At 39.5% G+C, this 21,261-nt stretch overlaps 3 pseudogenes; all 3 read left to right on the forward strand.

The window, feature by feature from the left end:
* Window positions 1-1,863: 1,863 nt before the first annotated feature.
* LOC149253188 (uncharacterized) lies at window positions 1,864-14,764 on the forward strand (annotated as a pseudogene).
* LOC149253189 (ethylene-responsive transcription factor ERF057-like) lies at window positions 14,738-15,601 on the forward strand (annotated as a pseudogene).
* Window positions 15,602-15,610: 9 nt separating this feature from the next.
* LOC149253190 (ethylene-responsive transcription factor RAP2-13-like) lies at window positions 15,611-16,317 on the forward strand (annotated as a pseudogene).
* Window positions 16,318-21,261: the final 4,944 nt, after the last annotated feature.

Consider the following 21,261-nt stretch of genomic DNA (forward strand, 5'->3'; position numbering starts at 1 on the left):
CAGATGTCCGATCCATCAGCAACTGATAACTTCGGCAATTTTGTTCGTCATGGCCGATTGATCTACAAATATTTCAAAATAGCTGCTGGGGGGGATGTATAAGTTTCTGCAATAGATGATAGTTTTCTGTAGTGTGCTTTCCTCCCACCTGACAGATCATGCACCAGAGTGCGGGCACCGCGCTTGGCCCCACTTGTGCCTTTGGTCGCAATGGCATTGGTCCCCCTTGTTAGTGTTAGTATCTTCATCCCTCCATCAGTGATCAAATTATCTTATTGCATTGCATTGTTAGGTGTCTCATCTGATCAGATGCATTCCATTAGGATCATGGATCATCTGATGGTAGTGGCATTTTATAAATTTTCCCTCATGTTCTTTACCTGCTGACCCATTTTCATTCATCTAGATCATCTGCAGTCATTTTTTTTCTTTGAATATGCAAAAGTCATTTAGGGTTTTAGGTCTCATTAGGTCTAGGGTTTCGTCAATAAGGTCTTGAAAACGCTCAATAATGGTCAGCAGGCGCATGAGGAGGTCAAATAAAGTCTCAACAACAATAATTTCAATAATCACATGCTCAGTGATTGATTTTTCCTCAAAACCTTGTTTTGAGGAAAAACAGAGTTTTATATGTTTCATGTAATAAATTTCATGTTATTTCATTTTTTCATATGTAATAATTTCAGAGGCAGCCCTGGTCACTTTGCTAAGCCTCTGCTACTTCAGTTCCTACAAAAAAAATAATATGCCAAAGTATTTAGTCCATCAAAGGCAAAAATAAAGCAAACTGCCCAAAACAGAGTTTCAAAAGCAAGTGAAAACCAAACATTAGAAGAGTGGGTTTTCTTGAATGAAAAATTAAAAGCCATGGCTATATAAAGTTTTTTCAAATCAAAGGAGGCTCATTTGTGTCCACAAGTGGAAAGAGCAAGTGCATTTCCATTTTCAAGAGTCAAGAGAGCGATTTTGTGTTTAAAGGGTGAAAATCGCAGGTGCGACACTCCTGGGTTAGAGCGCGGCACATACAGGGCCCACTCCCCGTTGAAAACTTGTATTGGCGCGATGCACTGAGGCAGCGCGGCGCACCTATGAGGTGGCGCGACGCACAGGACTACAACTCCTGAAATCGCTCACAGCTTCCTCCAAAACTGTCAAAATTGCTAATTCCTCATTGTTCAAGTAAGTTGACACTCCCTCATGGCCAATGAATGAGTTTGCCTAGTGTTCATGGTGATTCAATAGGAAAAAATTGAAACCCTAACTACTTGCACAATTTGTTGAAAAAACACTACCTAGGGTTTACATATTGCATTATTTTTGCTGCTAAATCCCACTTCTATCATTTTCACTCCCTCACTCCCTCACTTCATTTTCTCCCTCCCTTTTCATTCATATTTACCCATTCCATATTCCCCATATCCCTAAAACTACTAACCCTAAATCCATAATCCCACTATCCCAAACCCTAATTGCTATTCCCAAACCCTAAATATCATCTCTTAAACTCTTCTATTCCCCAAAAACCTATCAGCAGCATTCCCAAACTCTCATACACAGTCCCTACATATTCCCCCCACAGTCCCTCATACATTCATATCTTTGGCAGCAAAAACCTATTGACACCATAAAATATTTTCATACTTATCTACAAAAACTCAAACATTGGAAAACATGGAGTCAAATTCTTCCTATGACAGAAATGAGGAAACAATCAGTGATTCTTCTAGAGAGATGCATGCACCAAGGAGACCTCACAAGAGTGGGAAACATAACCGGGAGGAGCCTACTTCACTTGCCGAGCTGTTGGCTTGTCCTCTTCCTATCACATGCTTCCAACATCAATCTTGTTTCCAATTTTGTGAGATGGTAGCAAGAGTTAAATACCATCATGAGCTTGCCCAACTGTTTGTACTCCATCTTCACAATGGTCAAGTCAATTTGGCAGGTGTGACATTCACCTTGACACCTGAGACTATATCTCAAGCGACTGGTATTCCAAATGTCGGTGAGCAGTGGAATAAGGGGCAGCTGGTAGACAGGGAACATTATGAGCCTTATATCAAGGCTGGTTTTCAGAGGCAGATTAGTAGAGTTTTCCCTTTCAAGTACCTTCAGGACACATATGCACCCTTGATGAAACTCATAATTAAATATTTCAGCTGTGAGGGTAGATTTTCTCGCTTGTATGCCTACCACATCAGATTGTTGATGCACTTCACTAGGGTGAGAATGATGAATCTCCCCTATTTTATTTGTCGGAATAAAGAGAAGATGACCACCTTGGTTCAAAGGAAGCCTCCTCATCAGCAGTATAACAACATCTATCACTTTGCACTCATCAAAATTGTGGTCTTGCATCAGCTTAGTCTATTGAATGTTTCATGGGAGGATTTTATTGCACATGAGGTCTTTACAAGTCCACAAGTTCCCCCATTATCTTTTCATGAGGCAGAAGAGCCTTCACATCAGCAAGAGGTGCATGAAACACAAACCACTAGTGTGTTAGTGTTTGTTACATATCAAAAGGGCACTAGGAGATTGTTTGCAGCAGCAAAACAAGTACTATCTACACCCGGGGTGGAAGGGGTCTCGTTTCCTTCAACAACAAAGCAAGTACAGGACAAGGGCAAGCAGCCATTACATGATGAGGGGCCTTCAGGAGGACAAGAGACAGATTTCATTCTTATTCGGGATGATGACACCAATTTGGGCTCCCAAAGCTCAAAACTTAAGGAGATCATTCAGGAACAACAAGCTGACATTCATGATTTATCTCTCAACCTAGAAAGAGCCAAGTGGATAATAAAATATCTTGAGCATAGGAACAAACAGCTAGAGGATCAGCAAATCATCAAGGAGCTTCAAAACATAGGAGAAAACCGGCAAGCTGCCAAGAGGAGGAAAGTCAAGTTGACACCACTTGAACAAGAAATTGATGTTGATCGTGAATCTTGGCTTGAGAGGGAAAATATGCACTTGGAAAAGATGCTAGAGAAGGCCAACAGGGAGAAAAATATGTTGAGGCACATGGCCTACCACTACTTGGCGAGAAATAAGGTGTGCAAAGCAAGAATCAGGATTTTGAAGGCCAAGTTGAAGAAAGCATCGAGGAAGCGAAAAGAGCAAGATAGACTCCAGATCTTGGCTGAGGCTTCCTTAGCCCAACACAACACTTGATGAAGGACACTCAGCCCAAATTTCAAGAAATTTGGGAAACTTTTTGCAAATTTTGAATTTTTGGCCTAAAAAACAGGTTTTTCTGCCTGGTGCGCCGCGCCACCTGGCGCGCGCTTTTGCTAGAGACCTCCTTTTGAGGAAAACTCAGAATTTTTGGATTCCTCATGGAAAAATATGAATTCCCTCACATGGCCAAGAAATTTTGACAGGTTTTGAGCTTCCAAAAGGGTCAAAAACACCCCAAAAATGACCTTTCTGCCCCTTTTTGGCCACACAGGAAGCAGTGTTGGGAGAACTCATTTTTGGAGGGGCAAATGGAGACCAAATTCAAAAATTCGACTTGTTCTGGAAGGTAGACAGGCGGACCTTTCCAACAAGCCCTCTTGTAGAAAATTTGGTGCACGGGAAGGCCTTCTAAATCAGCTCCAAAGTAGCACGTGCACAGGGATAGGGGCGCGACACACAGGATGAAATTTTGTCATTTTGGTCAAAATCTCTGTTTTTTCGCCTAGTTTCTTCAGAGTTTGAATTTTATCTTTCTAATAGTCAAACTCATGATGTAATTTGATGTGACTTGATGGATTTTGATGTAAATATGTTACATTTTCACTCATAGAGGTAGATTCATCCATGAGAAGGTAGTTTGCAACTGAATGAATTAGTTTCCTAGTTTTTAGAGGCAAGCTGTTGCACTACCTACTTTTTAGTTCTCAGTTTAGATATTGTTGAAACAACTCCTAAACTTATGAGCTCGACCCCTAAAGGTTAGGATGAGTTGTTTGCCTATATCTACTAGTTTTTTAGTCATTGGCAAAGGTTGGAATTTTGGGAAAGCTTGGAGCTTTATTGTACACTCATTTCAGCAGTTTGGCAAAGGAATAGACCAGGGTTTGCAACACTTTATGGGATTCTTGTGGCAGCTTGATTTGGTATTGTGTTTCCTTTTGTAATTGCAAATTTACATGTGTTTTTATGTATGCCATCATCTTCTCTCTTTTTATCTTAACTAAATGAAACAAGGATAAAGGTAGAATTCATTGAATTGCAGTTCTCTACCTAGGGTTTTGTTTAGTTATTTATGTTTTCAGCTGTTTGAAGAGGATCCCTGAGACTTTCATGCCCTCTTAAACTCCTCACCAATCTAAAAGCTCTCCATCTCACTCAATTTGAAGTACCATACCATTTGCCTACCTCGCCCCATAGAGATCTCAGCAAAACTGAGTCCATTCCCTGGACCCAAATCTGCCTTTCACATTTGAGCCAACAAAACATCATCAAATTTCAATCAAATTCTTCTGAACACATACTAGCCTAAAATCAGTCTTTTCATCAGTCATCTCAAGCCTCATTGTTCATATTTACTGAGATTGACAAGGAGAGAACTCTCTTCCGACCTGGTAGGGCTAGCTACCAGGTTAAGCGTGGTTTGATGTTACCCTAGATTCTGCCTTTCTCAGCTTGAGGTAGATTTAGGCGCTAACACCCCCCCCGCCAAATATTTTGTGAATATGGGGCAGTGGTCCTTGTTGTGACCCTGGCCTTTGCATTTGATACACCATACTTCTTCATGCGTCTCCAGTCAGGACGCCCTGTCTTGCTTCAAACTTTGCATCTCTAAGCATAGGTTTTGTAGTTACGAGTGGATTTGCTGAACTCCCAACCCCGGATCCTGTATTGGAGTTTCATGTAATCTCATCACTATCTCTAATTCTTCAGCTTGGGTTGAGATCTTTTGTTGTGACAGCGTTGTCCTCAAATGTGGTGTCAAAGACGCCACAAACCATGCGCAGTGCTGCACAACTATCAGTGTCATGTTAGCCTCGCGGATTGTACTCTTCAACCTTTGATCTAGATCCCACGAGGTTTCTCTTGGTAGCATCACAAATTCTTTGAACCCAATGATCGACTGTGTCTTCGATTTTGGCCGGCTAAATTATTTGTTCAATGCATCCTGGATCGCCGCTATTCCCGCATTTGGGTGATCGCTAGAGTACTTTATATACCATGTCAATGCGCGATCTTGCAACGCGCTTACTAGAGTGGCCTTTTTGATGTTATCATCCATAACACCTTGGGCTTCCCATACAACCTTTAACATGAACCAAAACTCATCTGGTTCCTCATTTCCTACGTCTCTAAATACAAGAAACTTGATCGCACTCGCCATTCCAAGCCTCGGTGGTGGCGGAGGTGGGGTAGGTGAAGATGGGTTTGATGTAGGTGAGGTAGGTGATGGAATGGACAGTATTGGTATTAGTGGAATGCATTGCTTTATCAATCAGACTGCGCTTCTCAGAGAGAACCCTACGAGCTCCTCCTCGCTTTCTCACGAAAGTGAAATCAGAGGACTGCTTTCTAATCCTTCGGTCCCTCGGTAGCCTCTTCCGCTCCTCGTTACCGAAGACTTCAATGGATGCACATAACCCGTTTTTCACATAACAACATTTTAATCCAAGTATTCAACGATTTAATGTACTTACCCCACGGTCCTTGGAGAAAGCGCCTTTCTGCTTCACTGTAACTCACAGTTGTGTCTATCGCGAACTCGGTGGTAAATCCTCCTATTATTTGATCCAACCAGTGATCTACTGTCTGTGCACTTTTATCTTCAAATGCTTCTAGCATGTGCACCAACTCTAGAGTCCACACAATGGGTTGATCCAGTCTGCACCTTCCCTGACTGTCAGCTAGCCTCGCAATCCACTCATATAGCTCTGTCGAGAAGGACACGGAGAAGATCTCGTGGATTTCTATGTATATATAGTGATCCGGCCACCTCTCCTCAGATATCTGCGGATTTCTATTTTCTTGCACCACAAACTTGTGAAGCTTCTGATCCAACCAATCTTCAAGTTCTTTCTTCGTAGGGTTTCATTGTTCCGACATTAGACATCCCTTAAGCAGATCTTGATCCTGGCGATGGAACCATTTGTTGGCTTATTGGTGCTTGACCCAGGTTCGAAAGAGTTATTAGCCAAACAAATCCCGCACTACCAGCCCTTTCAGCAACAATCCGCAGAGCGCGGACTGAAGTCTCACCCGAGGTAGTAGGGGAGGGTGCTAGAACCAGGTTTCTGCATCCTTGGGATGTCTTGATTTGGTCTGGAGGGGTTGCGAACCATTCTGTGGCCTCACACCACTTTGTACTGCTGTCAGGCTTCTGCGTAGATCCGCACCGATGTACTTTCTTATTAATGAGGTTATTATAGATCTGATCTACCTCTTAAGGTCCTTAAGCAAACATTTAACAATAAAACCTAGTGCGCGCAATCATAATTCTTAAAGATAGTGCATAAATTTAGAAGATAAGAAACATATAGATTTGCGACAAAGCACACAATAATTCAGAAATTCTTATCTTTATTTAACTTTTGTCACTACAACCAGATCTGCCCTGTGCACTCAGTTGCAGGGGTCCACGCACATAACTGTGGACTCTATCGAGCCTCTGCGCACATAGCTATTGAGCCTCTATCTATCTACCAACACCCTTGACTCAAACTTATAGATGCAGAGAGAATATTGCCTTCATAAACCCATAAACTTCAATATCAAAACCAAAAGTTGACTTCTAACCATAGAGCCTTGCTCTATTTATACATTTCCATGGTCCGCGGACCATGGGCAGGCCAACTCACTTTCTATTTTCTTACATTATTTTTAGGCGGACAACCATTTGACTTGACTCATTACACTTCGCGCTCTCCGCTCCTCGCGGAGCCTTTACCATACTTTTACCCAAAATTGTGGGATTTGAGCCCCAAAACCGTTACGTGGGGCCTCTGCTACCCAACAATACCTAAGGTTGATTTCTTGAATTTCCATAGCATAGGTAGGGTAAGATGCTTCCCCACTGTAGACCTATTGTGCTTGTCTGTTGTTCGGGTTTGGATTTGGTTGAGTAGGAATCTGAGGTTGCTTAGGTGGAGTAGGGTGAAGGAGTTGTGGTTGAGATGGAGGTGGAGGCAGTAAGGCTAGAGATTGGTTGTATGGGGGCGTCCACCCGTGGGATGGTGCATTCCACTGAGGTTGGTTGGTAGGTTGGGAATGGTATTGAGGTGCAAAATACGAGGGAGAAGGTGTGGACCATAAAGGATGAGTAGGAGGGCACCAAGGGGGAATGGATGCATTTTTGTTAGGGTTGTAATATGAATAGGATTCCCCTTGCATGCCCTACTGGTATAGTTGAGTTCCTTGAGGTAACAGAGTTTTTCAATCACCCCTTCAGTTCCTTCATACAAAAATTTCCATCCAGGCAATGAAGGGCACTTGTAGGTGGAGTGTTTCTCCTCACAGACCGAGAACATCTCTATAAGATTCAATGAATATCTATTCCTAAGGTTCCTTCTGGTGCATCTAGGGTAGAAGACAACTAAGGCTCTTTATTCTTCCTCCTGATTTCCGTTGATCAGCATGGTGTCCATTTGAAAAGAAAGGGTATGCATCAGTTCACTCTTAAAGTCTTCCAGCATGTTCCCAGTTTCATTTTTTATGGATGTGTTGAAGGAGGATGAACTGGCCAAAGCTTAACTAGCCCTACCCTTCTTTCTGGCTACCCTAGAATTATTATTGAAAATTGCCTTGATATCATCATAGGGTAACTGATAGAAGTCCCCTCCTGGCAACAGGTTTAGGGTTTCTAGGAGATATTCCCTGAGCCCTCTAAGAAGGACTAGTTTAAGTGATTCAGGATCAAGGGTGCACCTGGGTCTTTTGTAGTTGAGTAGGAACCTTTCCTCATAATCTTCCAAATATTCATCATGTCCCAAGGTCATTCTAAAAATGTACTATTTGGTATCTTTGGACCTGCAAGAGTCCTTATACTTATTGTTGAAATCTTGTTGCATCTGAGCCCAGGCAGTGATGTTGTCCATAGGTAACCCCATGAACCAGCACAAGGCTGCATCTTTGAGGGTGGGTGGAAATAATTTCAATTTATGGTCATTAGAGGTATAATCATAAGTTCATAATATGACAACAAACTAAAAAAAAAAGGTATCTGGGTCCTCTGAGGTCAATCCATGGAAGTGAGGAAGGGAAGAGGGGCTTATGTTTTTCATCCTAGCATCTCCATTAGTCTCTCTGATGGGAAAATCACTGTCAAATATATTTTCAGCCATGGTGTAGGTTGGTGGAATGGTCTCTTCTTCTTCTTCCCCAATAGGCCCTTCAAAGATCTTTGGTTGTTTGCCTAATGGGTCCTCTAGCTCACAGCCACCAAACAAGAGGGAAGGTTGGCTGTTAGATGTAGTGGGGGTATTTGGAAAAAGTTTTCCTAAGTTGTATCTAATCCTATGAGGCATGAAATTTTTATTTTTTTCAGGGTATTTTTTAGAATTACTTGCAGAACGAAAAGAAAGAAAAGATTGCAACTATTTGCTGAATTGAACTACTTTGCAGAATTGGAAAGAAAGAAAATATTGCAACTATTTGCGGAATGGAACTACTTTGTAGAATTGGAAAGAAAGAAAAGATCACGTCTATTTAGACACCTCCCCAGTAACGACGCCAAAAAGTGATGAGCACCAGTATTGCAACAAGAATGTTGCAACTCCTAGGGCTACCAACTTTACTTCATCAACCCGGGGTTCATACAAAATTGGAGGTGGCAGTGTTGTATACACATTAGATGCAATGGTCTACTCCTTTCACTTTTCAACTGGGGCGATAGACCACTATGGTTTTTCAAACCAGTCTTCTATTGACTAGAAGGAGTCTAACTACCAAATGGCAAAGGGAAAATTATTTTTAATGAAAAAAGGGAATATTGCCTACTCTAGGAAATGAAAGTGTTGAATTGAAAGGTGCTATAAAGTGACATGAAATCATCTAGCTAAGCGTCTACACATTTTTCTTGCAAAATAGACCTAACTAAACCTTGTATATAACATCTAGTTAATTTTATCTAAGAACTACTGTGACTGTTACATGCATGTGCTAACTTAGAAATTGCAGAAAAAGCCTTTTTGATTTTCAGTTTTATGAATGCAAATGCTAATTTAACCAATTTGTTCTTTGGTAGGGGAGATAGGTATGGGGAAACATGTCTGGAATGGAGTCAAGGGTATGGAAGCAAAGTGGAGGCCTAACCTAAGCTCAGATGACCATTTCTGCTCAATTTGGGCTTAAAACAGGTTGCTACAGGGTTTCCTGTAGTACTACAGGATGTCCTAGTTCTACTACAGGATGCCCTGTTTTACTATAGGAAACATGCCAAAAGCTTATAAGGAGGTAGGAAAGGTAGAATGAAGTGTGGGAAAGGTGTTTGATGGGGAAATAAGGCATAAAGGAGGTGCACACTACCCAAGGCTTAGTCCAAGGCTTCAAGATGGTTGGACTTGCTCAAGGAAAATGTCCACTTTGCTTACAAAACAAGAATTCATATTAGGGTTTGGTGGAATTTGGCAGTGTAGGTGGAGAAGACTTGGATGAGGCAAATGAGATGAGGTCTCCCTGTAGATCAGAAGCTCCTGCAACAACATACACTATTTTCTTCATTTATGCACAACTTCATTTATACATGGAAAATATGAGTTGAATGTAGGAAAAACAAAGTTATTAATAGCTAATGGCTAAGTTTATGAATGGAAGTGCTTCTAAACCATAACAAACTCAAGAGATCAAAATGAAATTGCATATACTTCTAAGGAATTTAGAGACAATGATCTATTCAACAAGAAATCCTAAGTTATGTAGTGATCACACAATAAATATGTTTTTGGGCTGTGTGAATGGAACCCTCAACCCATGATCCCATAAGGGAGATGAGGCAAAGGCCACTATCACAAGATTTTCTGAAGTGTTTACTATCACTATTGTACCACTGATCTATCTATCCACAAATGGAAGCAAACTAAGTAATCATCCAAATATTTGCAGATTAAACAAAACCAAAATTACTTCAGCAACTAACTATGAATGTAATCTAAGCATACATGTATATAAAGAGGAACCTCTGCTTCTAGGGTTGGGCCCTAACCCAAGAGATTCAACCCTCTGAGTCAACTCAGTGCTGGATCAAGGGAATGCTTTTCATTTTCATTAAAATATAAAAAATACATAAGAGTTATCAATCACAATGTCTTAGCTCAAAAATGCCTCTTGGCTACAACAAAAAAATTTGAATCCTAATGAGGCTCTAGGCCTTCTTATTTATATAACTGAAGCTACCAACAACTTCCTTAAATTTAGGGAGGCTTGGCTCCCAACTCGAGATCAACTTGTCTTCAACTATCACTAGCTTGGCTGCCAATGACCTTGGTGGCTTGGCTGCTTGTAACTTCGAGCTGATGAGATTTGGTGGAGGAATCTTCGAGTGAGTGAGGATTTAAGGAGGGCGCTCCAATCTCCTAAAATCCTCTTGCTTGTCTACTTCGATTTCCTCCACTAAAATTAGCCAAAATTGCTCCAAATCCTGCAATTAATGCACGTTAGGCCACATGACATAACATATCATCTTTACCCTTCTCACTAAGAAAAATATAACAAAACATGTAAAGAAATGTGAGAAACGTTTATTTTAATAAGCTGGAGAGTGGAATTAAGGTCCATATAATTTACCTATTGATGAGCCTCATTAGGAGCCTCTTGGGTAAAGGACGCAGGATGACATGGTATATCATAAGGTAGCAGTAGAATGGTAAAGGTCAATGAGACCAATGGGAGAGGAGGCCATTCGGCCCCACCCACACGTAAGCCTGGTGACATAGCCCCGACAATTATCAGAGAAGCTCATCTAGGAATCCGCCAACATGGAAAGAACGTGATGACATGCCTTTAGACATCACCCAGGAGGTATAAGGAGGGCTACGATGAAGGCATCAAGATGACATGGGTAATCCACGATTGTCAATTTTAGTCTAACGCAATGAAGGGCTTCGACAGGTAAGTGGATGAGGTTGATCCCAAATGGTCCAAAAGCCTGACTACCATGTAGGCCAGTGTTCGACTACCACGTGACAACTTGATGATGTTGTAGGATAAAATATTTAAGGGGAAATATCTTACAATTCATGAGTTGGATTGAGGAAAAATTTATATCACCATATTCAGATCAACTAGACAAATGTAATGTTAAAGGTTACTCGAAATTTAGAGAATTTTGGAAAAACGTCAAATTTTTATACCCCATTTTCATAACAGAAAGATGAATATTAGGTATCAATAGTGACCACCACCTACTCTAGGTGTTGGGTAAGGGATGACAATATAAATTCAACAAACAAAAAGAAGGGAAATCGAATGCCTTTTTGACCACTGTAATGAGTAAGGAATATTGAGAATTGGGCTACCATCATACACTACCAAATATACTCAAGAAATTCGTTGGTAGTTTCCTTTATGAATGGATCAAATTTATAGCAAAATGACTACCACGACTCCACAGATGAGGCAGAACATCAAGTAGTTTTTCAACGTCATTGGCATGTGCAAACATATCTGTAATATTTATGGACAATGACGAGTGGCCAATTGCTTTTGCATCATTACAATCTTGAGTCCTGATGTAGCATAAGGATTGCCTACCTTTCACTCTTAAACCATGTTCTATACACATAGAGTGGAATTCAGAATAAGCATGGTCAAAATTATGGAATATTCAATAGCCATAGTGCATTGCACTTTGAAAGGCATCTTGATTAGTAACGAGTGATTTCTCGACTAAATCTCCATAAGGAAAGACGGGTAGTTATAATAAAGTGTGTTGCTTTGTTATACTTCTCTTTAGGGTCATCATTTTCAGATCATAGATCATTTTATGTGGCATTTATGTTTTTATTTCACATTTAGTTTAATATAGAAAAAAAAGAGGGAAAAAACTGGAACATTTGTTGGATGAAAAACTTGCGAAGGGAGGAAGACAACAAGAAGTTCAAAGGCTGCACAAATGGAGGAAAACTATGTGATGGCTTATATGGAAACCAAAGTGATTATGTACCTTCTATTGAAAGGCTGAAAGCTAAAAAGTATGTCGAAGATGACATTTCTATTAAATTCACATTCATCATCTCCAATTATTGAAATCTCGCACTGAAATTTCAATTGAATTGAAGGGAATATAAGATAAGACGACACTGTCATAGAAGATCCACGAAGCTTACACAAGAGTCATGGAAAGGATAAAAAGAGGAGAATTTTTGCTTAAAGATGATGGTTGGTTAGAAAATCATGGTGCATCCACAGACAATAGGAACGAGGAGGAGAATGTGCCTTAATTTGATGCATTAGAGAAGGAAGCCTATACATCTCATTTCATCTTATTTTTGAATTCATAATGAACAACAAATTACAACCTCCATTTTTGGTGGTAGTGAAAAAAATGGAGAGGATAGTGCCGATAATAGGAGTAAAGCATTTCCATATGCTAAATAGAGTAGTTACAAAGAATGAGTTAATGGAGAAAAATTCTTAGCAGTGACAGAGAAATGATGCAACACCTTTAATGGTTAGATACACAAGTGGATGAAAATACTCAGATGTGGCAGAGTTGATATCATTTGCAATCCAAAATGTTATATGGCATAGACATTAATATTTGTAATCATAAAGAAGACAATAGATAGAAGAGAATAATATATGTTATATAAATGCTAGAACAGGGTCGAAGGTGTGCTATGATCACAATAAATGACAACAATAGATGAGAAGTAGTATTCTCCATAGGTGGCATTGTTTTGATGTATTATGGTGTGTTATAGACATCAGGCTAGTAGATAGAGGTTACTTACATTATATGTTACACAAATTAGGCCAGTTGATAGAATATAGGAAAAAATGGCATAGGTGCCAGAGAATTAAACATGCATTGGCATTATATTATTCCAGCATGTTGTGTGTTAACAATGTTATTAGCGAGTGATATATATTATAATTCTTGGTGCAACATTATTTTCTTGCCTTATATATTCTTTGTGGTATATACTATATTCCTTGGTGTTGTATTGTTATGATGCGTTATAGATTCTATGAGTTGTTTGGTGCTACATTTATATATGTTGCAATAAATTTTCTTAAGTCTGGCCTCTAATATTTTTATTCCATGTAATATATCTATCGCGCATGGTTGAACCAACGTAAACAATGTTGGTAAACTTTCTAGTGGCCACCCCATTTCAAATGGCACAGTTGATATGATAACACCAACAAATCCAACACGGGGTCAAGTCATACTCTTCCATTTTCATGTATTCTCCAAATAGTTAGCACTAACAAATGATAACATAACACATCCTAACTGAAATTTTGTTGTAGCAATCCATTGGTTCAGCGACAACGAAGTACTATGGCATATATTATTTAGATAACTGTATATAATTTCACTGTGACATATCTTATTCAGATGGCATAATATATATTTCATTGTGCCACAATATGATTATGACCAATAACTATCATGATAAATAACCATTATGGGGTGACCAAGAATTATTTTGTTAATTCCACTGGGTATTAGGTTTGAATGAAATTGGGTATAATATGTCAATGTTATTCGATAGTCATATATTTATTGGCGCTGCATTTTGTATATTTATTAATAGTGGCACAATGTTATATATATGAACATATGACAATGTTAAATATATATTAACCTGGCATTTGTATATGGTGTTGCATATATGGAATAAGAATTAGAGTTAAGTTATAATAGTGACATCAACATCATTTTGTTAATTACGTCGTAAGGCGTTCCCCTCTGAAAACAAATCTCCTCTCAGATTACGTGTACATTCGTGTGGCCTTGATTTAGGTGTTAGCCGATTAAAATAGTTTGAGCCATTAGATTCATTCAATTGACATTAAATTAGTTACAAATTTAGTTATAATACATGCAGGAAGAAGGAAGGAGGTATCTTCGTCATCATTTTCAACCAACTTACCATCAAATGGCTTCAACCACTCTGATAGCCTGGTATGGTGCCTGAGTTTTCAAGGGCAGAACCAGTGCAATTGAGAATCCATTGAATCATCCATGGTTTTGTATGAATTGTTCCATTTATAAAATATTTAGAAAATACAACAACAACTTGAATTGACACAACATCAAAAAGCAACATCAACTTCAATCCATCATATGGGTCGGAACCCTCTAGGTTCCAGAGCTCAACCCCTGAAGCTTAATGGAAGTGGATTGTCAAAGCTGACTAAGCTTTACTGAGGCATGAGGCAGTGCCACTGGGGTAAATGGGTTGCAGAGATAAGGTTACCCAGAAACAGAACCAGGTTATGGCTGGGGAATTTTGATACTGCAGAGGAGGAGGCCATGGCTTATGACAAGGCTTCTTACAGGTTGAGCGGTGACTATGTCAAGCTCAATTTTCCTCACCTTAAATTCCATTTGGAAGTGAATTCCTTTGCCCCCTGGACTGGTAATTTTGAGCTGCCATCTTTTGTTGATGCCAAGCTACAATAAATTTTCCAAATCTTGAAACAACCTTTGGAAAGCATATCTAATACTGAAGAATCAGAAGAAATTTCAGGTGCATATGAGAATTTAGGCTCTCTTGGGTTGGTGCGGGATGAAGATGCAAAGAATAATGATGTTTTCTTTCAAGTCCAGAATTTGGGGGTTTTCAATGCAAGCTTGTAGGACATGTTCGAGGACTCTGCATCTAGCTCGTCTTATCCTTCCAATGGAGATGCGAGGTTGGAGTGTTTGGATGCCTGGAAGAACTTAAGAATGCTAGTGGCTTCTCTAGCCCCCAGAAATTCTGAAGTCTTGTGTTCTTCGTCATCATTTTTCCCCAACTTACCATCAAATGGCTTTAGCCACTCTGATGGCCTGGTATGGAGCCCAAGTTTTCAAGGGCAGAACTAGTGCAACGGAGAATCCATTGAGTCGGCCATGGTTTTGTATGAATTGTTACATGTATAGTAGATTCAACAAATACAACAACAACTTCAATTGCAACAACATCAAACAGTAGCATTGGCTTCAATCCACCATACAGGTCAGAACCCTATGGGTCCCAGAGCTCAGCCCATGAATCTTCATGGCAGCAGCCTGTCAAATTCGACTAAGCTTTACTGAGGTGGGAGGAAGCGCTGCTATGGTAAATGGGTTGCAGAGATAAGGTTACCCAAAAATAGAAATAGGTTATGGCTGGGGACTTTTGATGCTGCAGAGGAGGCGACTATAGCTTATGACAAGTCTGCTTATAGGCTGAGGGGTGACTATGCCAAGCTCAATTTTCCCCACCTTAAACGCCATTTGGAAGAAAATTCCTTTGCTCCTGGGACTGATAATTACGTGATTCCATTGTCTGTTGATGTCAAGCTACAAGCAATTTTCCAAAGCTTGAAACAAACTTTGGAAAGCATGTCTAAGAATGAAGAATCAGAAGAAATTTCATGTGCATATGAGAATTCAGGCTCTCTTGGGTCAGTGTGGGATGAAGATGCGAAGAAGAATGATGTTGCCTACTAAGTCCAGAATTTGGGGGTTTTCAATGCAAGTGTGCAAGACGTGTTCGAGGACTATGCATCCAGCTCGTCTTTTCCTTCCAATGGAGATGCAAGGTTGGAGTGTTTGGATGCCTGGAAGAACTTAAGAATGTTAGAATCTTCTATAGTTTCCGAAAATTCTGAAGTATTGTGTTATTCGTCATCATTTTTCCCCAACTTACCATCAAATATATTCGGCCACTCTGATGGCTTGGTACGGCGCCCGAGTTTTCAAGGGAAGAACTAGTGCAACGGAGAATCCATTGAATCAGCCATGGTTTTGTATGAATTGTTACATGTACAACATATTCAATAAGTATAGAAGTAGCTTCAATTGCAACAACATCAAACATTAACAGTGGCTTCAATCGACCATATGGGTTTAAACCCTCTAGATCCCATAGCTCAGCCCATGAAGCTTCATGGAAGTGACCTTTCAAAGCTGGATAAGCTTTATAGAGCCGTGAGGCAGCACCACTGGGGTAAATGGGTTGTAGAGATTAGGTTACCAGGAAACAAAACCAGGTTATGGCTGGGGACTTTGATACTGCAGATGAGGCAGCCATGACTTACGACAAGTCTACTTACAAGCTGATGGGTGACTATGCTAGGCTTAATTTTCCTCACCTTAAATGCCATTTGGAAGTGAATTCCTATGCCCCTTGGACTAGTAATTATGTGTTGCCATTCGTCTGTTGATGAAAGTTTCTGCTTCCTTCTTGCCCAGTTTGGAGCTTCTTTCTATTTGAATTTTGAGCATGTGATTTTGTGTCTGGTTGGTTTTGATGTTCATTTGCTGCCAAGATTCCTCAAGTTACAGGGTTCCACAAATTTATGTGAGAAGTGAGATTTTTTGTGCATACTGATTACTTTGGATATTTATGTAATGGAGTTATTATGCGAACGCAAAAAAATGGACCCTCCACTGGAGGATTGTTGAAGGCTCATTGTGCTTGACATCCTCCTTTATGTATCTTTCATAGACCACATTGTCTCAATTCAATGGAAATAAAGGATTTATATTTTCAATCTCTTGCTTTTGTTCATTTTTGTTTGCAGGTTATTTTTTTATTACTTTGTGTGTGTTATGTTCTCCTGGAATTTAGAATTAAGTTTTGTTTGTTTATTACAAGCTTCTCTAACCATGCTTGTGTATTGAAGTAGTTTGCAACAACTTACTATCAAATTGGATTTTACTCACTGATCCAACAGAAACCAAACCAAAAATGTGTTGATTGATTGTATTTCATTTACTCTAGAAAAAACCAACCTCGACAATGTCTCCATCCTACAGACATGCTCAAGAACCACTCCATATATTTTCAATATCCTTTGTTGGCCTACAAAATACATCAAATGAATTTATATCTAGACCGAAATATATCATAGAAAAACTATACAGTTGTTAAAAGAATAGTCACATAAATTATTTGGGCCATACTTTACCGAATGATGGATCAATGCAAATTCTTGGACTTTCCTATGTGGGTTTGCATTTTATAGTTTATAACCATTTTCTTTATTTTATGAGTTAGGTGGTATCCATAATAATATTATTCCTTACATGTTTCATGTTAGTTAAGGTGCAGTTTGGTTTGCCACATGGATGGCCTTTGCTACTTCTTAGTTCATTTTTCATATTAGTTTGGGACTTTAAGTGGAAAATTCCTAGTTTTGAGTATGCTCTTCCCCTTGCACCCTGTGTGATTTGGGGGAATCAAAAAGGATTTGGGAACCATTTTTCTCCTCCCTTAGGATCATAGAAAAATCAATTAGTTTAATTAGGGGAAAGCAAGTATTCTGTCATAAACATATTTTTCCTTTGGTGCAAGGGAAAATTCCATATAGTTTAATTAGTTGCAATTTGAAGGATCACAAGTTATCCACATTAAACAATTTATTAACATATGTGATTAACACTTATCACCTTTCACATGCTTCACCCCACACACTAGATCTTCTCTTAGATCCTCTTAAAAAAACATTCTCTTCGACTTGCACTCATTGTTATTGCTACAAATTTTGTAAGCCAGTTTCTCATCACTTGTCAAAAATCATTTTCCTATAGTGGCACACTGATCAGGAGCACAAAATTTGCCAAAAAATCAAAGTGTCGGAATCTTGATAAACTTAGCTACATAACAAAGAGCTCGTCGTTCTGAATCCAATGGTGTGAACGACACCCAATTCCGAGCTCCTATGCAGAAGTTGGAGCAAGTCAAAGTTCAAGTTTGACTTGCTCACATGGTAGGATTGGATGAAATGGAAAAGGTCCCAGCGAATGGGGAAGTACCAAGTGGCAGGTCGTCATTGGCCCCTGCATATCGCATATTAAAGAAAAAGGAAGGTCAAAGTTAGAAATTTACCCTCGAGCAGGAAGGATTGCAATGTGATAAGGCAATCGAAAATCGCGATTGCAATCGGCGAAGGGGAAGGTGTTGTAGAATCAGCCCTCGACAGGATGGGTAGTGATCCGATATCGCAATCAAATATTGGAGGAGTTAAGAATCATCCCACAGTTCAAGCATGGTTACGATGTGATTTATCTCATATCGCACTTGCAGAAAGTCCCACATTACATTACCGCAGGTTCTCCGTCGATGCGGAATGCAATAGGATATCCCGGATGTGATGCAACTTTATATTCCAATTTATAACCCCAGCAGGTCCACTACTATCGTAGTGTATGGAATTTTATATCCAGCGAGGGAAAGTTCCGATTGCGATAGGATAGTTGGATGTGATATGTTATATGTTGTGTTTCATCATCTTGGAAGATCTGTGTATCGCAGAGTGCCTATTGTTTAGGCTTGGCATTATCTATCGATTGCAATAAGTAATAAGTTCCGGACGCGATATGTTTCAAAGTTGTAGTTTATAACTCGTTCAGGTCTGCTAGATCAGCAATCACAGTTTTTGAAGGAGTGTTGACGTTCGTATCTTCGCTGATAGTAGATTGCGATTGCGATATCTGACAGGGATACAGAACCGTAGCGTTAACTGCCGGACCACCAATCCACATGTGACCACTCGACCCTAATCACGAGATAGGCAGGAAAGATGGCAGGACTACCGACTTTGGCAGAAATTCTAGTTTTAACTGCGGATAATGAGTTTAACTGGCAGTAAGCCAGATTTGGAGTAGAAAATTGTGGAAAGCCTAACATAAGTCATAACTAAGGAAATTTTCGACCAAATGGGATAAAAAAAAGAGCCTAGATAGCCATTTTTGGACATTCTAAACTCATTGGAACATATTTCAAGATCAAAGGAGCACTTCTCGATAGAATTTTTGCAAAGTGAAGCCTATGGGTGCCCCAGTCAACCAGAGTGTTGATTCAGTTTATGGAGGAGTATGAAGATGGAGATGACCTTGCAGGGTTTTCCAACCTCCATGTGCTTTCTGTAGTAGCCATTATAGTAGTGTTATAGCTTTATTTCTTCTTTTATCTATATGTGTATGGAGAAAGAGACTTGTTTAAGTACTTCAAGTGGATTGTTGTACTTTTTTATGCTCTTGGTAGTTGGAGTATGGGGTCTTGATTTGAGAGTCCTTATCTTGTTGATTGTTTCATGACTAATTGTAGGTTTTCATGTGTTGATAGTGAGAGTTCTTTGCAAAATAATGTTTCCTTGAAGGGGAAACTAGCCACTCTTTTTGTCAGCACACTTATGTACTCTTTACCATTGAATAATTTTGAGCATAATGAGAAGGGGTCATGCCTTTAAAGATGATCCAAGGAGATGTAGCCTAGGAGGGGTGAACTCCTTTATCAATGGCTGGTGTATTATTGTTTGATACATGCTTCCATTCAATGTTTTAGTTTCATGTTTTAAATTTTCTTCATGAAACTAACTTAAGTAAAAACACATAAAATTCATGATTTTACTTGCTATTTTGGAGTACAAACCTCAAGTACATTTTTATATCCTGATGAGTGGAATTAGCACAACATTATTAATCTGCCCCAATTTAGATAAGGTTGGTATCAAAGCTCTGGTTTTCTTTGTCCAAGGAGGAATTGACCCTTATTTGGAAGTGAATGTGTTTTGAAGTTCATTGAGGAGAAGGTTTTGGAAAGGAGAGAAATATTGTTATAATCTCTACCACCAAGTTCTACCTCAAATTGTAGTAGAAGCTTCAAGCAAAGCATGTACCAAGGAGGAGAGCCTACAAGAATGTCAAAGGATGTGAAGGATTTTAGAAAGTCTTTCTTAGACATGGCAGAAATGGTGAAAGTCCTCTATGAAGAGAGGAATACCAAATTGCAAGGTGAAATCTCTAGACCTCCAAAAGGAGAATGTTATCCAAGGGAAGAAGGTAATAAGAATGGTGATAAACCACCATCTTCTCCACAATCTTCATGTTTTTCTACAACTGTTATTAAAGATGCTAGTGTAGAAAGTTCCTCCAAGAAGGTAGATGGAAAAGTTTGTACCTTTTGTCCACATGATGTGGAAGATGAGGTTTTATCAGCACCCAAATCCGAGGAGTTGAAAGAAGAGAGAAATCCCTCTCCTTAACAGTCGAGCCCCTACCGGGCCTCTCCTTAACAGTCGAGCGAGTCCAAGAGGACACATATAGAATCAAGAGGGAAATTGAAAACATCTTCATGTGTCAATCTAAATATGAAGCAAATGGTAAGAATTTACATGCTTCTTCCTTATGTGAAAGTATTGACGTAAATTCATTTGCAGCCTTTGAAAAGCATAGTAAAGGCATTGGATCCAAGATCTTGACCAAGATGGGTTACAAGGGAGGAGGCCTTGGCATAAACCAACAAAGCATTAAAAATCCAATTGCAGCCAAGGAGAGGCCTAAATACGAAGGCTTAGGCTATGTTGCAAAAGATGAGTTGTCTTCTAGCGACAGTTCATGGATATCGTGTTCCTTTTGCCATAAGAAAGGACACGAGGAGGCAAGATGTTGGGAGTTACATCCAAAAATGGTTCCCGCTTGGTTCCTCAAGTGTAAGTAGGACTTATAGTTCAGAACGTCTCTAAAGAGAGACGACTATGTTGAAGAAGAAGGGAAGCTAAATTCTTCTTTCCACCAAGTTCCTCACACAGGAAACGTAAGCCAAAGAACAACAAACATAGGCATAACTGTTTTGTTAATTTGAATGCTATTAATTCGAATGATGTTCATGATGGAAAACAACATGAAGATTTGAATAAAATGTTGAGGAAAATGTTTCCATGCACCTTTTGTCTTTCATCTAACCATTATGTAGATAAGTGTGATAAAAGGAAAGCAATCATCAAGAAGATGTTTATTTCTACTGGAATTGAGACTGAAAGGGGAAAATATCATCCAAGGATAAAGGCAAGTGAGCCGAGAGGAGATCAAAATAACTTATGTACTCACTACAATATTAGTGGGCATTGGATCGAGAAGTGTTGGAAATATTTCCACAACTTCCTCCTGGTAAGGGCAAGCAAATCATGTAAGCACCAGAATAGGAAGCGACAAAAGAAAAAGTGGCGCAAGATGCGACCATCCTTGAAGCAGTTTTAGAAGAAGAGAAAGTTCAAATAGATGGTTCATTCACCTGGTTGGGTAAGAAATGGGCGGATTATTTGTCCAAATGAAGTTTGTAAATTTCTGTTTTGCACTAGTTCCATATCCCCATAGTTGGGTAA

This window comes from Pinus tabuliformis, chromosome 7 (genome assembly GCF_031772625.1).
Source record: "Pinus tabuliformis cultivar Carrire ecotype Pingquan chromosome 7, CPIR1, whole genome shotgun sequence".
Classification (NCBI taxonomy): Eukaryota; Viridiplantae; Streptophyta; class Pinopsida; order Pinales; family Pinaceae; genus Pinus; species Pinus tabuliformis.